Here is a 13,788-nt window from a genome sequence, read left to right on the forward strand (position 1 = left end):
AGCAAATGTTAATTTGAGAAACTTAAAGTCCTGCTCAAGCATTTCAATTCCTACATGCTATGCTACTTCAAATATAGTTTGGAAACTGTGGAAGCATAATGAATTATCTCTTTCTTCCTGATTGCTTTTGCACACTAACTTTTGACTTGGAGGCAGTTTTATTTTATTTGCTGCACAATTAGCCTTACATCCAGTTCAGTTTCAAGGGTGCCTTTGGCTGTTTTGGTGGTATGTTCTGACAGCCTGTTGGCCTTGTAGATTCTAATGCATTTCACATTACTTATCTCTCAGTTGTCCAAGTATAATGGGGCTGGTGAATTTCCACTTGTTTACCAATTTTGTAGAAATGTTTCCAGTTAATCTGCATTGCATCCGTGGCATATTCTCCTGTGTTGGCAAAACCCTTATCTAGAAGGAGTATGGAATATAATGCTATTTCTTAACACATTCTCAGTAGTAAGTTGGCTTAAAATGTGCTGATGCATATAGCATATTTCTACAATGACGTCTTTCTGGGAAATCTCATTTAATTTGAGTTATAATCAGCAAAGATAACGGCAATAGCATAAACCCAAATTTCTCAGAACTTTTAAGAACAAAGATCTCAGACAAGTCATAAGAATTAAGATGCTTCTGGCTACAAGTAACAGAAATTCTAAACTCCAATTGACTAAGACAGTAAGGGACAAATAGTCCCACTTGACTGCAAATCCAAAGATGGGGTGAGCTTCAAGGCAGGCTGATTCAGCAATGTCATCAAAGGCCCAGGTACTTTCTGTCTCTCTGCTCTGTAATTCTAGGTATGGCTTTATTCTCAGCATAGTAGCAAGATGGCTCTAGCCGTCCTAGGCATCATATCTACTACATCCATTAATGTCCAGGGGACATTCCTACAGCTATCTCATAGAAGCAAGGAAATGTTCTCTTAGTCTCTGGAAGACTTCCCATTACACTTAAGATCAAAATGGGGTCATATGCTGGTTTTATAACCAATCATAGACAAGATTACCCTTAAAAAAATCCCTTTCAAAAAATCAGAGTTCAGTTTAGCCTGAGACATATGGCTACTTGGATTTGAGGAGATATCTCATCAAAATTTGGGTTCTAATACTACAAAAAAGTAGAGAAATGAATTCTGGGTAGGCAACAAACAATGTCTACTACCTGGTTTTATCATAATAATTGGACCCTGAAAAAATACAGAGGGACATGAAAGCTCCTGTGGCCAACTTGCTATGACCAGCATGTGTTTCTATAGAAAGGTTGAGGACAAGGGAAGAGAACAATCAGATTGCCTATCTTTTTGCCTGAGTATAAAATAATTAATATAATTTCTTAGTGAGCATATACAGTAGTTTGGCTCATTCAAGATCCTTTCCAACCCCATTTTCCTGTTCTATAGAGATAGGAAAGTAACATCCTTGATTTCACAGCCTCTCTGTCAGTGTGGGCTGGCCATGAGCAGAGTTCTGGCCAGTGGAGATTTAGAAAGAAGTCACTAGAGCAGGCTTCCTTTCCAGGAAATAAATGTCAAATTTGGATATGAAGATTGGAAGTATAGTATCTGCCTTGAAACCAGAAAAATAAAAGTCACCTGTCTCCTTGATGGAGCAAGGAGATTAGGCTCTCGATGGCATCAGCAAGCTGCCATTTGAGCCCTTAATTGTCTACACCCAAACTTTTGGTTATGTGAGAAAGCGTAAGCTACAAATAGTAGCTGAAAGCGATACTAGAAAATATAGCGCATCCAAACTAATTATATAAATTTATTCATATTTTATCTCATTTAACCTCCTCTTGTTGTTCCCCAAATTAGAGAAACACCTCAAATAGCATATATCACAAATCTCTTAACTAATATGAATCTAGGAATACAACCAATCTCATTCTCAGTACCCGAGCAGAGACAACTATGGCTGAATCTCCAAGGCATCATTTGTATGTATAAAACATTGCGTATCTGAAGTTTCACAAATCAGTAGTCCTATTTGAGCCTGCGTGTCAGTTTTATTAAAACACTGAATGCAACTTAAGTGAAGAAAGAACAGTTAATTATTATCTTATCATGTAAACTGATCCTGTAATAGGTCTGAAAATATTAACATGCATGAATGTGGTTGTGTTCCAGCAAGCAGGTGAAAATTTACATTAAGAATACTTTGTTTAGCAGTAAGATAATATTTAAAGTGTTAACGGTCAAATAGTACACAGATAGTCCTTTCTTATTATATTCATTAAAAGTAAAAAATCACATGGATTGCTTCGAAAATGTAACTTTTGACTACATGCAACAAGATGACAAAATACATTAGCTGGAGGCAAATTTGTTCTCCACCAATAAATATAAAGTACCTTTAAAATGCACCATTATAGGAAAAAACTATTTTTATTTTGGAATTACAAACTCAGCGGCTTTAATACCAGAGCTTCATTCCATTTGCCTCTCAACTATTCCTGCTGGGGCTTCTGCTACAGTCTATTGATATATATAAAGGTTTCCATTACCTTTGAAAAACAAAACCAGCAATCATTTTTCAAAAGACATTCATATTGTCAGTATGTATTGCTAATATTAAGAATTCATTATGTTACTTCATGCAGTGCACACACAAAACTACCTACTCATTAGGATAAACTTACATTTCCAAAGTGAAAAAAATAAAAGCTATTAAATTTAAAACAAAAAAAGTTCTTCAGTACAAATGTGATCTTAATTAAAGTTGGGACGAAGAAGTCCCTGTGAGATATTTTACCATGACTCTTATGTTAAAGTAAAGTTCTACTATATTTGGGATCTGGTTTCCATCAAAATACCTCACAATTATATAATCGCCAACAGGCAAAACAGTAATATAAAGACTAATCTAGGTAAATATGAAGGAGCTTTAATATGGGCAGTGTATTCTCCTAAGTAGCACCAGCCATTAATGTTGTATATAATGAAAAAGAGATGAAATGTTTAGGATTCAATAATATACTGGGGCATTTGACACTAATAGATGTATGCAAGATTCAAAGACAGTGACTTTGAAAATTTTTATATTACTATTTTTAGCAGTGTGATTCTTTTCTTTAAATAAGCACTTACAAGGAAGCCCAATGCAAAATACAGATAAAAACAGCTCTTGGTTGAAGCAGAGCTGGCATGTTTACAATCTGGTCTTCTTAGCTTGCCCATTCCCCTTGAGTGGTCCCTGAGGCACCTCTGCAGAACTATTACAACCCATCGTAGTCCTAATAACTGTACCTATTTTAGCTTCCCCATGGGGACATTTTAGGTGGCTAAGAATTGGGAAGGACTACTCTCCTGGGAAATAGGAAGTGTCTTGAGTTCCAAACTACACTTCATGCTGTTTCTCTAGTCCTCTTCGGACATCTGATTACTTGTATAAAAGGGAAGTCTTAGGGGGCCTTGGGGTTTCCTAATTAGAAGTTCCATCTCACACTTTACTGCTTTGATAGCTATATAAAGTTGATACTTCTATCAGAATACTACACAATAGAGATTTCCCCTCCTTTTTTTCTCTATTTTCTATTTGGACTTCCTTTTTCTCTTGTACCATATAGCATTGGATATTCTCCTAGTTTCTGTGTGTGTGTGTGTGCGTGCACACACGTGCATATGCACATGACTGCATGTGTGTGTGTCTGTGTGTTTCCTGAACTGAAGTTTACAATCCTCCAATTAGCTTTGGGCCAATTTTGAGAAGTCCATTGAGTTTATATTAATGTTACTCTAAAACATTGCTGGTGAAATTTATAAAAGCAGAGTGGACTACAGAAATGGAGTGATTGTGTGATTTTGTTGTATTGATCTGAGTTCCTTTAAGCAGAGAAATTAGCCTTCATGGCACACATAAGGAACCACACAAGAGGTGACACAGCCACAGATGCTGTTTTGGCAGACCAGCTACAAACTGAAACCAGTTCCTTATATTTCAAGCCACCTAGAGTCCCCTTTTATGCCTTTACTTCAGATTGTACACGTACCTTCATTTTTCCTGGTTAACACCTGGGCTTCTCTAGGATACACTAGGCTTTCTATACCAACAGTATATACTTAGACTCTGATTTATTAGGGTATAATCACTTAGGAAATAAGTGGCAAACTCAACAGGACTGCAGGGAGGGAACACATGATGTAGGTGTAAGAGGATCTGCCCAACTTGACCTATGGCCCTTGATAAAGCAACACAACCAACCAGAGGGTGCTCAGCAAGGAGCTGGGAGAATAAATTTCTTCACCTCATTTTTATCTCATTGTCTCTGACTCCCATTGACCATACCCAAACTAAAGCCAAAGTTGTCTCCTGGAATACAGAGGAGAATAAAGAAGGATTGCAAAGTGGAGGAATAAACAGAAAAAAAATCTAGCACTCTTAGATATGCCTTTCTCATCTAAACTTTTTTATCTGGGAATTCCTAATATCAATAACAAAAGCTACTATTTATCTAAAACTTACCCTATTCTACTCTCTATACTAAGCATTCCATAAGCACTACTTTCGTTTCTCCCATCTAACAGCTTTAAAATATAAGTACTATTATTGTCCCCATTTTACCCATGAGAAGAGTGAGGATTAGAGAGTTTGAGTAATTTTCCAAGGTCTTACATGCAAGTAAATATTACGGCCAAGGCAAGAATCAAAGTGTGACTCTAAAGCACATGCTTTTAATCATTTTTTGTGTAGTCTTCCATTGATACTCTAGTAGCATTCTCATTTGGTTTTTTATGCTGAAATTCTTGAATTCCTAGACTGCCTTCCTTTAAAATATAAGGTCAAAGCTATAGAGCTCCACTCCATATTGTCATTCCATTGTGACAAAATTTATGAGACAACCACAAAGCATTTGTTTTTCTTTGGTGAGAAGACGATATAACATATAGAAGTTTTGGGAGAGGACTCAAAAAGTTTAGTAATACCTTCAGATCTAAGTGTTTATCAGTTAAAATAATGAATGGACAACTTTCCAGACTTTGAAAAAAATCTTAATTGTTATTCAGGCAAATAATAACATGACCCAACCAATATTGTTCCATTAGTAACCAATCATTTCTCTCTGACTTGGATACCATAGAGAATGGATTTTGAAGTTACATTCTTTCTTAAAGTGTAGGTTTATTTTCTTCAGGTCACTTACAAGATGCCACTTATTTATGACAAATTTCTATTATGACATGACCCATGTCATTAGCCTGGGTCATTAAGAGTCTAGACTCAAGTTCATTCTATTCAAATGGCTAGGACTAGATCTAGTTAGAAAATTAACTTTTTAATGTGTGAAAATATTTTCTACAGCAATAATGACTTTCATTTTTAAAAGAGAATTTCTTTATCCAAAGATAATCATTTTTCTAAACTAGAACAGACATAATCTTATACCTTAAGCATTTCATTCACAGCACTCCAGCTTTCTGTTGAATTATAGTAAAAGGTAGGATGGCTCTGGATGGGACTTCATTTTCTGGTGAGAGTAAGTTGACATTGATCTGAATTATTTTATATACTGTCGAATATGCCTTCCAATTTTCAGCAATGTGTGTGTGTACAACATGTAAGTATCAGAGAGAAGCAAAGTTACTTTAGTAATCTTTCAACTCCTGGCTTACAGCCATTCATATGGAAACCAAAAAAATACTTCAACTTTTTAATATTTATTATTCTTATTTTTAGCATCATTTAGAATAACAATTTGGATACTTAATCCAGTGTTCTAATTCTCATTCAGGTTATTTGAAATCATGTGAACAAAGCTTACATTGTCAAGAAATACATTTAATTATTAAGAGCTTTCAATAAATTCAGATTAAAGCATGTGTGTTAAATATTTGCACATGATATCACTTATATTTAGGATATAAATCTAAAAGCAATAAGCAAACATGGCAAACAAACAGCGACTCATGGACATGGACAGTAGACAGAAAGTGGGGGAGGTAGATGGGATAAAAGGGGACAAATCTGTGGTGACAGAAAGAAATCTAACTATGGGTGGTGAATGCACAATGTAATATATATATGACTTACTGTTGAATTGTACACTTGAAACTTACAGGATTTCATTAACCAATGTCACCATAGTAAGAAAATAAATAAATAAAGATAAAGCTCTATCGGATTTTCAGACAAAAAAAATATTTGCAGAAAAGTAGTGCATATAGCCAAGCATGTGAATATTGTAATATTAAAGAACTAATTGACAGTAGAAGTTTACCAGATGTGAATCAGAGAGATAATCAAATCATTTACATAAAAAATGTATATATGCAATTGACATAAAATAAACTTTAAAAATTTGAAAACTTCTTTTGTCCATTTAAAAAATATACATTTTTTTCATTTTTATGTCTCCATCTATAACATTTAGATATTAAAGTTTAATCTAGTAAAATCTTCTTTCTGAGTAGTTTCCTATTAATTTATCATGTTATAAACCAGAATTTATGTTATTGTAAATGAGCTACGCACTTATGTATTCCACATATATTCTTCAGCACCAACAATGTGCTTGACATTGTACCAGACAGTGGGAAGGCAAAGATTAAATTTTATTCAACTTGGCAGTATCCATAAAGTCTAAAACATTGCTTTAAATGGTATTGGTGCCCTGTAAATATTTCTCAAAAGAATGAAGACAAGGTTCCTGACTTTGGGGAATTACACATGCAGATAATGGCAATGCTTTGCTACAGTAAAAAGATAGTTCTGATATTTATAGAGCTCAGAAGAACTGGTGGAAGGAATGAGAAGTTTCCATGGAGGAGAGATATCATGACTTAACACTTAAAAGGTGGGTAGGAATTTGATAAGTAAATATGGTAAGAGAAGATAGTGTGGTCAAAGGCACAACTTCAGAAATGAATAAAGTATTTATTTTTTAAGAATGAAATATAAACCAGTTTGTACTTCAGGTAAAGGAAACAAACTTGGGAAGGTTGTGCATGTTTTCAAATGCAGGTTGAGAAGTTTGAAATTTGTTTGGCAATCATTGGAGCCCTAAGATTAAAGTGTCCTTTATGAAGATTAATCTAGCTGCAGTGTATGGGATGGATTATTGCAATGGGATGAAAATGGAGAAATCCATTGTGAGATGAATGTAATTATTCACATGGAAAGTAATAGTAGCCTGAATGGCCAAATCGTGTTCCTATATTTGAGACTGATTTTATTTCTCCAAAATGCTTCAAACTGTTGATAAGAGATTTCAAGACATCTCAAGTCTGAAGCAATCACTGTTACTCTAAAATACATGAAGCTACCACACTTCCTCACTTCTTTAGCATATCAGGCATCCTAAAATGTGGAAAACACTGAAACACAGTTGTAAATCTATTTATTTTTTCTTTTTCTTCTTTTTTTTTTTTTGCTGGTCTCCATCATATGCCCTCACTGGGAGTCTATTTAAACTTTAAAACACATTTTAATGAACCATGTTACATTTCCATAATATATGAGATTGGAAAAAGCTAATCAGAAGGTGACAGCAAACTATCAAAAAGCATAGGCCATTCCATGTAGGCACAGCAACACCTTAATACGTTCTGATGCTATTACTGTATTTTGGTAAATAATATTTCGAATGATGATAGTTATCACAAAAAGTTTAAACTGCCTTTCACAAATTCTGTTAAAGAAGATTAGAATATTCACTGTTTTTGGAAACTGAAACCATGTGTATCTTGTTTTTTGCTTCATAACCAACACCAGTGTCTTGAAGAGTGAAAGTCTGAGAGGCAAATAAGGCTTTATAAAAAAAAAAAAAGTACAAGTCTTAAAAGTCCATTCCAGCTCCCTAGAAAACTTATTTCTAAGGTAGAATTTAATATCAAATAATGATGAATGTTGAAGTGTCATAATTCCATATTTATGGAAACATTGTCTCTCCATGCATATGCCTTAACATATAATTTGAGATTAAAAAATTAAGGAACTTGATTTCATTCACTGTTATTCAAACTCCCTATGTTTGTTTGAATTTTTCTCTGAAGAACAGCTGCTCTAAAGTCCAGCCAACATTTCTTACATTGGGATAAGTACTTCTACCCAAAATTTTGATATCAGCAAAATTTGTTGTGTAGGGGTGTGTGTGTGTGTACCCAATCTCCCTTTTCTTTCTCGCTTCTCCAGATTCCCAATGTTCTTATGCTTACCATAAGTTTTAAACCTTAATGTGTATAAGCATCATTAGAAACAATTCTTTGAAATATGTATTCCTAAACCACCACTCCCTGGAGATTTAGATTCTACAGTGTGGGAAATCCAGAACTCTGCATTTTGGTAAGCATCACTAGGTGGTTCTGAGGCAAGGGTTCCAGGGATCATTCTTTGGGTGCCTATAACTTAATCCCTCTCTCTTTACTTGCATTGGATGTTATGGTCTTGACTTAAATAAGTGCTATTAATTATTTAATTTAATTAATGAGTAATGTCAAGCAATATGGATAGCCAGGAAATCTTCTCTACTGAATAAAAAAAAAATGGCGTGCCCAGCTAGAGTCTGATCCTTAGTAGCATCATCCCACCTTGGGAACTGCAGTTTTACACTGTCAACCCTGAGATGTTTCATAGTAAGTGAAATGATCTAATTTATACCATGTGTTGACATATTTCCAAAGACAAATCACTTCCAAGGGTAGTATCTTTTATGCATTTAATTACACTTGTGTTCTGATACAATTCAAAACCCTGTCTACAAAGGCTGGCATTTATTCAGCTAAACATTTGAATGCTCCTTTGTTCATAAGGAGGAAAGCACAAGACTAATTTCTGTACAAGTAATTGCAGGTGCAGGTTAAGTTTGCAATCTTAAAAAGGAAGTGTCTCAGTGAAGGGGAAATTAAATGAGAGGGTTAAGTGCATGACTTGGAAAGGATATCTGAATAACCTGTGATTTTCCATTTTGTTTCAGAAATAATCTTTCCTATGAGGTGGGGCCACATTACCAGCTGTGTTCCTCTTAATAGGAGGAAGTTAGGAACTAGAGTAAAGGGGAGGAAAAAAAGAAAAAATAGCCAAACAATCACCAACACATATTAAGTCTTTTTAAAGCTAGCAGGCAGCACGTAAAGATCTTCACAATAAAGGGATAAATAAAAACACATTTGGGGAAAAATAACGGAGTGCTTTTTCACCCAGTAAGGACAATCACATTCCATATTTAGTTCTCTCTTTCCTCAGTGTACTTTGTAATGAACGATCTCAGCTGAAATTTCAGCAGTCATTTTTGTTGTCAGAAATTATTTCCAGTTATACAATCTGATAAAGTGTCTCTGACATTAATAAGACATGCAACTTGAGGTCTTCTCTCCGCCAGTGTGGATTCCATGGCCACCTTAGTTTTTCTAACAAATTCCAGGACATGCTGATGCTGCCTGTTCATGGACCACATTTTGAGAACCACCAATCTAAAATATACTGCTTACTCCTAGGAAATATGATATACTGTGCATAAACTTTCCTTTATACTTGTAGTCATTGACCTGTACTTCAGACACTGAATATTAAGGGAGAATTTATCCCACAAAATTTTATTGAGAACCTGCTAAATGCCAGGCACAGTTCTAGACAATGGGACCACAACTCTTAACAATAGAGACAAAGTGGAGCTTATATTCAATTAGAGATGATAGAAAATAGATATAAATAAGCATGAAACATATCAGATGGTGATATGTGCTATGAATAAAAATGAAGAGGATGAGGGGCTAAGGAGGGGACAGTGAGGAAGGCTGAAGTGGCCAGAGAAGGCCTCTGTGAAGAGGTAAGATTTAATCAGGACTTTGGGAGCAGTAAGGAGAAAGGAAGTACAGATTCAATGCACATTGAGGTGAAAACATGGAGTCAGGTAGAGATGAAAATTTATCACTGGCCCTCTTCTAGCTATTTGACCTGGGGCAAATTATTTAACCACTCTGTGCCTCCGATTCCAATCCGTAAAATGGAGATAATAATTTCTCCCCCAGGGGGTGGCTCCGTAGTGTAGTGGTTAGCACATCTGCTTTATATGCAGAAGGTCCTGGGTTCGTACCCCAGGTGGAGCCATGGGACCACAACTCAGGTGCGCCAGGCCCCCAGGGTGTGCCAGGCCCCGGGTGTGCGCCAGGCCCTGGGTGTGCACTGCGAGCACGTGGGGGGAGATGCCCTGCCTTCAGAGATCCAGTTCTTAAGGGGAAATGGCAACATCCATAGGTCAGGGGTGGAAGTGGGGTGGGAGGAATTAAAGAGAGGAAAAAGTAATAATAATTTCTCCCCCATAGTACCGATATGAAAGTTAAATTAGGTATTATATATAAAGCATTTAGAGCAGTCAAGATATATAGTTTTATATACGAGGTGGATTTACTATGAGGGTAACAAAGCTGAAAATTCTGTTTATATGGACCTCTTCTGAGGCCCTCTATGAATTTTGTGTACAAAGTGTCACGTTCGTTTTTTTAAGGAGATCCCAAAATTATATAAGCTTCAGGCCCTACATAACCTGGGCCTGTACCTGATCTTATCTACTTTGCATTAACCTCTGGGATAAATGATTCCAGACAAAAGCAACAAGAAGCGCAAAGGCCCAGAGGCTGGGAAAGAGTCAGTGAAAGATGAAACAAGCAAGTGACAGGGGTGAGATCAGAGGGAACCAGGAGAAGATCATAGGCCTGGAGCAGGCCTTGGTAAAGTACTTTGTTATTCTGAGTGAGATGGTGAGACACTGGAGGGTTTTGAGAAGTAAGATACGAGCTGGTTTACATTTAATAGGATCACTGCGACTGACATTTAGAGAATAGACAGTTTGGAAGGCAAGAGTTGAAGCCAAAAGACCTGTGAAGAGGAAACAGTCTAGAGAGGAGATAATGGAGTCCAGGACTAAAGTAGAGGTGGTAAGATATTGATGGTTTCTGAATGTATTTTGATGATATATTTGTCAGAGTATTTGCTGACAGATTGGATATGGGAGTGAGAGAGCTGTTATGGATAATTGTAAGGTTTCGTCTAAATAACTGACTAATGAGGATCAGGATTGGACATGTGTATAAAGTGGAAGTCAAGAGCTTAGTTTTGGATATGTTAGTTTTGAGATGCCTATTTGATATGTAAGATTTTAGTTTATTCCCAAGATATGTAGCCTTGATGGACATTTTTCAGAATTGTTATAATAAATTGCTTTATAGTCATATGCCTATTCCAAAATTCTATACAGAATGTACCACATAGACTGTTAGGAACTATAAGACAGATAACTTTTACAGCAAATTAATTTTTAAAGTAGAATGGAAGTAGCTTTATTCTAATAAAACTTTTACTATATTTATCATAATCCCTTAACTTTTTAGAAGCATCTAAAACATTCTTTATTACTTTACCATATAATACAGCATTCCAAGTCTACTATCTTGTGAGCTTCAACACATTGTTTCATTTGAATTTAGTTCTACTTGCACAGGCTTTAAAATTTACCATGGGAATGGGACATTTAAAGATACTGAAATACTTGGGGGTTTACTATATCTGAAAGAGCTAAGTTTATTATTATTTAAGAAAATATTAATTAAATGACATCATCATTGATTCCAGAGTTCCAATCATTAGCTATTCTCTACACAGAGAAATATCAATTGTTTATTTTTTCCCTTAATTAAAAAATATTAAATATGTCAAAGGTGTAAAAGATTAAAAGAATAACTTAAAGAATATGCCTATACTGCCATTTGTGACAATCTAGATGGACCTCAAGATAATCAGGCTAAGCAAAATAAGCCAGACTGAAAAAGTTGAAAATCACATGATATCACTTATATGTGGGATATAAACCTAAAAGCAACAAATGAACAGGACAAACAGAGACTCAGGGACATGGACAATGGACTAGTGGTTGCCAGAGGGTAGGGATTGGGAGAGGAGAAAAGAGGTAGACGGGGTAAAGGGAGTCAAATATAGGGAAGTTGGGGGAGGGTGAAGTGGGTAAAAGAGATCAAATATATGGTAGCTGAAGGAAACTGGACTTTCGGTGGTAATCACACAATAGAATATATAGATGTCAAATTATAATGTACACCTGAAAATTATATAATTGTATTAACCAATGTTACCCCAATAAACTTAAAAATAAATACATAAATAAAAAATAATAAAAAGAATATACCTATATATTCTCATTTTTCCTGGCCTTTATCAGTTTACCCTCTGTGTAACTATCATGGGTCTGACCCTCTTATGTCACATGATGAGGAAAGTTTCAATTTAAATTCTATCAGCTAACTAAATAACAGTATCTATACTATTAAAAATATTTTGTTCTCTTAGACTCTCAGGGCCTGGGGGAAAGAACCATGTTTACTCATCTACATAACCTACTGCCTACCCCTGTGCTTAGCCACAGTAGGTACTAAAGGTGTTACATGAATAAAAGTTATAATAACGTATATGAGGATGAGATCCTTTGGTATTTCATTTTTGTCCAGAAGAGACTTAATGTTGTTCATAAGGCATTGACTATCAACAACAGTTTAAAAATGGATAGCTTGGTAAAGGTATATGACTTCAAATTCCAAGTCCATCAATTTTTGGCTTTATTAATTTGTTCAGTCACTAATTTACCTGATCATTATTTGTAAAATGGAATTAGCATGTCTGCTATTACCCAGTGTTGAATAAAATAATATATATAAAAACATGATCTAGAAATACTTTAAAAATTATATTTAGATCTATCTAATCTGGAAGAATCTTTATTGACAGTGTCTAATCCTATTCTGAGAATAGTATATTTTGCTAGAGTTTCTAAACACTTTGCATAAAGTTAGTAAAATGGACTTTTGAAAAGTTCATTTTCCTTAATAAAAATTACAAAGGTTCGGTCATTTAAATTCAACTCCCATTAACATATGAGCTTCTTTTAAGGCTAAATTAGCTCTCTTTTAAGATTCACATGTTGGAAATAATCTCGTTCTAGAAGACTTACTGAAGAAGTCCTCTGACATTAGATTTTGAATTTGATATTTCAATTCGATTATTCTGAATTTAAAGTTTGTTAAATCAGTGAATAATTTATGGAGATAAAATGTCCCTGTACCTTTGTTTATCTTTCATAACCTCTTACACATTCTCCAAAATTAGAAAAAGAATAATCTTCCATGACTTCTAAGCTAAAATAGAATAGTTGGCACATTTAAACAATAAATGATGAGAATGAATGACATTGAATATAGTCAATAATATTGTAATGTAACAATGATGGTGCCGGGAGGGTACTAGATCTATCAGAGAGATCATTTCATAAAATATGTAAATGTCTAACCGCTATGCTGTACTCCTGAAACTAATATATTGAATGTCAACTATAATTGAAAAAAATGAAAATTAAAAAAATGACATTGATCAATGTTTCACTGAGTCATTATGAAGCCCGTTGTAGCTCCATTGGGCGATAATATGCAAATTTCCACATATTTCCATACTTTATCCTAATATTTCAAGTAATATTTGGTTTTTGAATATATTTTCTTATTTTCCCATCATTCAACTGTTTACCAACTGTCAGACTCTTTGAAGGGATAGCTGAATAGGGCTGACCCAATCAGTGTAAGTCCCAAAGAGCAGAAGTTAGCAGTACCTTATACTCATATCTCTGGTACTATGGTGGCAGAGAGACAAAACCATGTTTAAAAGAGTTTCAGTCCCCAAGGTGAGAAAAGCTGGCTTTATCCCAGTGGGTTATCAAAGCAAGGACAATATGAAGTAGAATCTGGGAGACATGTTTTGGAAATGAGCCTGAGAGCCAGGGAAGAATGAATAAAGT

The 13,788-nt window shown here is 35.1% G+C and overlaps 1 protein-coding gene and 1 non-coding gene across 3 annotated transcripts in view; both read left to right on the forward strand.

Annotated features, from left to right (window-relative positions):
- Window positions 1-13,788, forward strand: part of IL1RAPL1 (interleukin 1 receptor accessory protein like 1) — a 1,227,390-nt gene that overhangs the window by 1,090,525 nt on the left and 123,077 nt on the right. The gene's annotated exons all lie outside the window — the stretch shown is intronic.
- TRNAI-UAU (transfer RNA isoleucine (anticodon UAU)) lies at window positions 9,970-10,043 on the forward strand. Its single transcript has one exon. It is a non-coding gene; the product is annotated as a tRNA-Ile (tRNA).

Source organism: Pteropus medius, unplaced genomic scaffold, assembly GCF_902729225.1.
Source record: "Pteropus medius unplaced genomic scaffold, Ma_sr-lr_union100, whole genome shotgun sequence".
Taxonomy (NCBI): Eukaryota; Metazoa; Chordata; class Mammalia; order Chiroptera; family Pteropodidae; genus Pteropus; species Pteropus medius.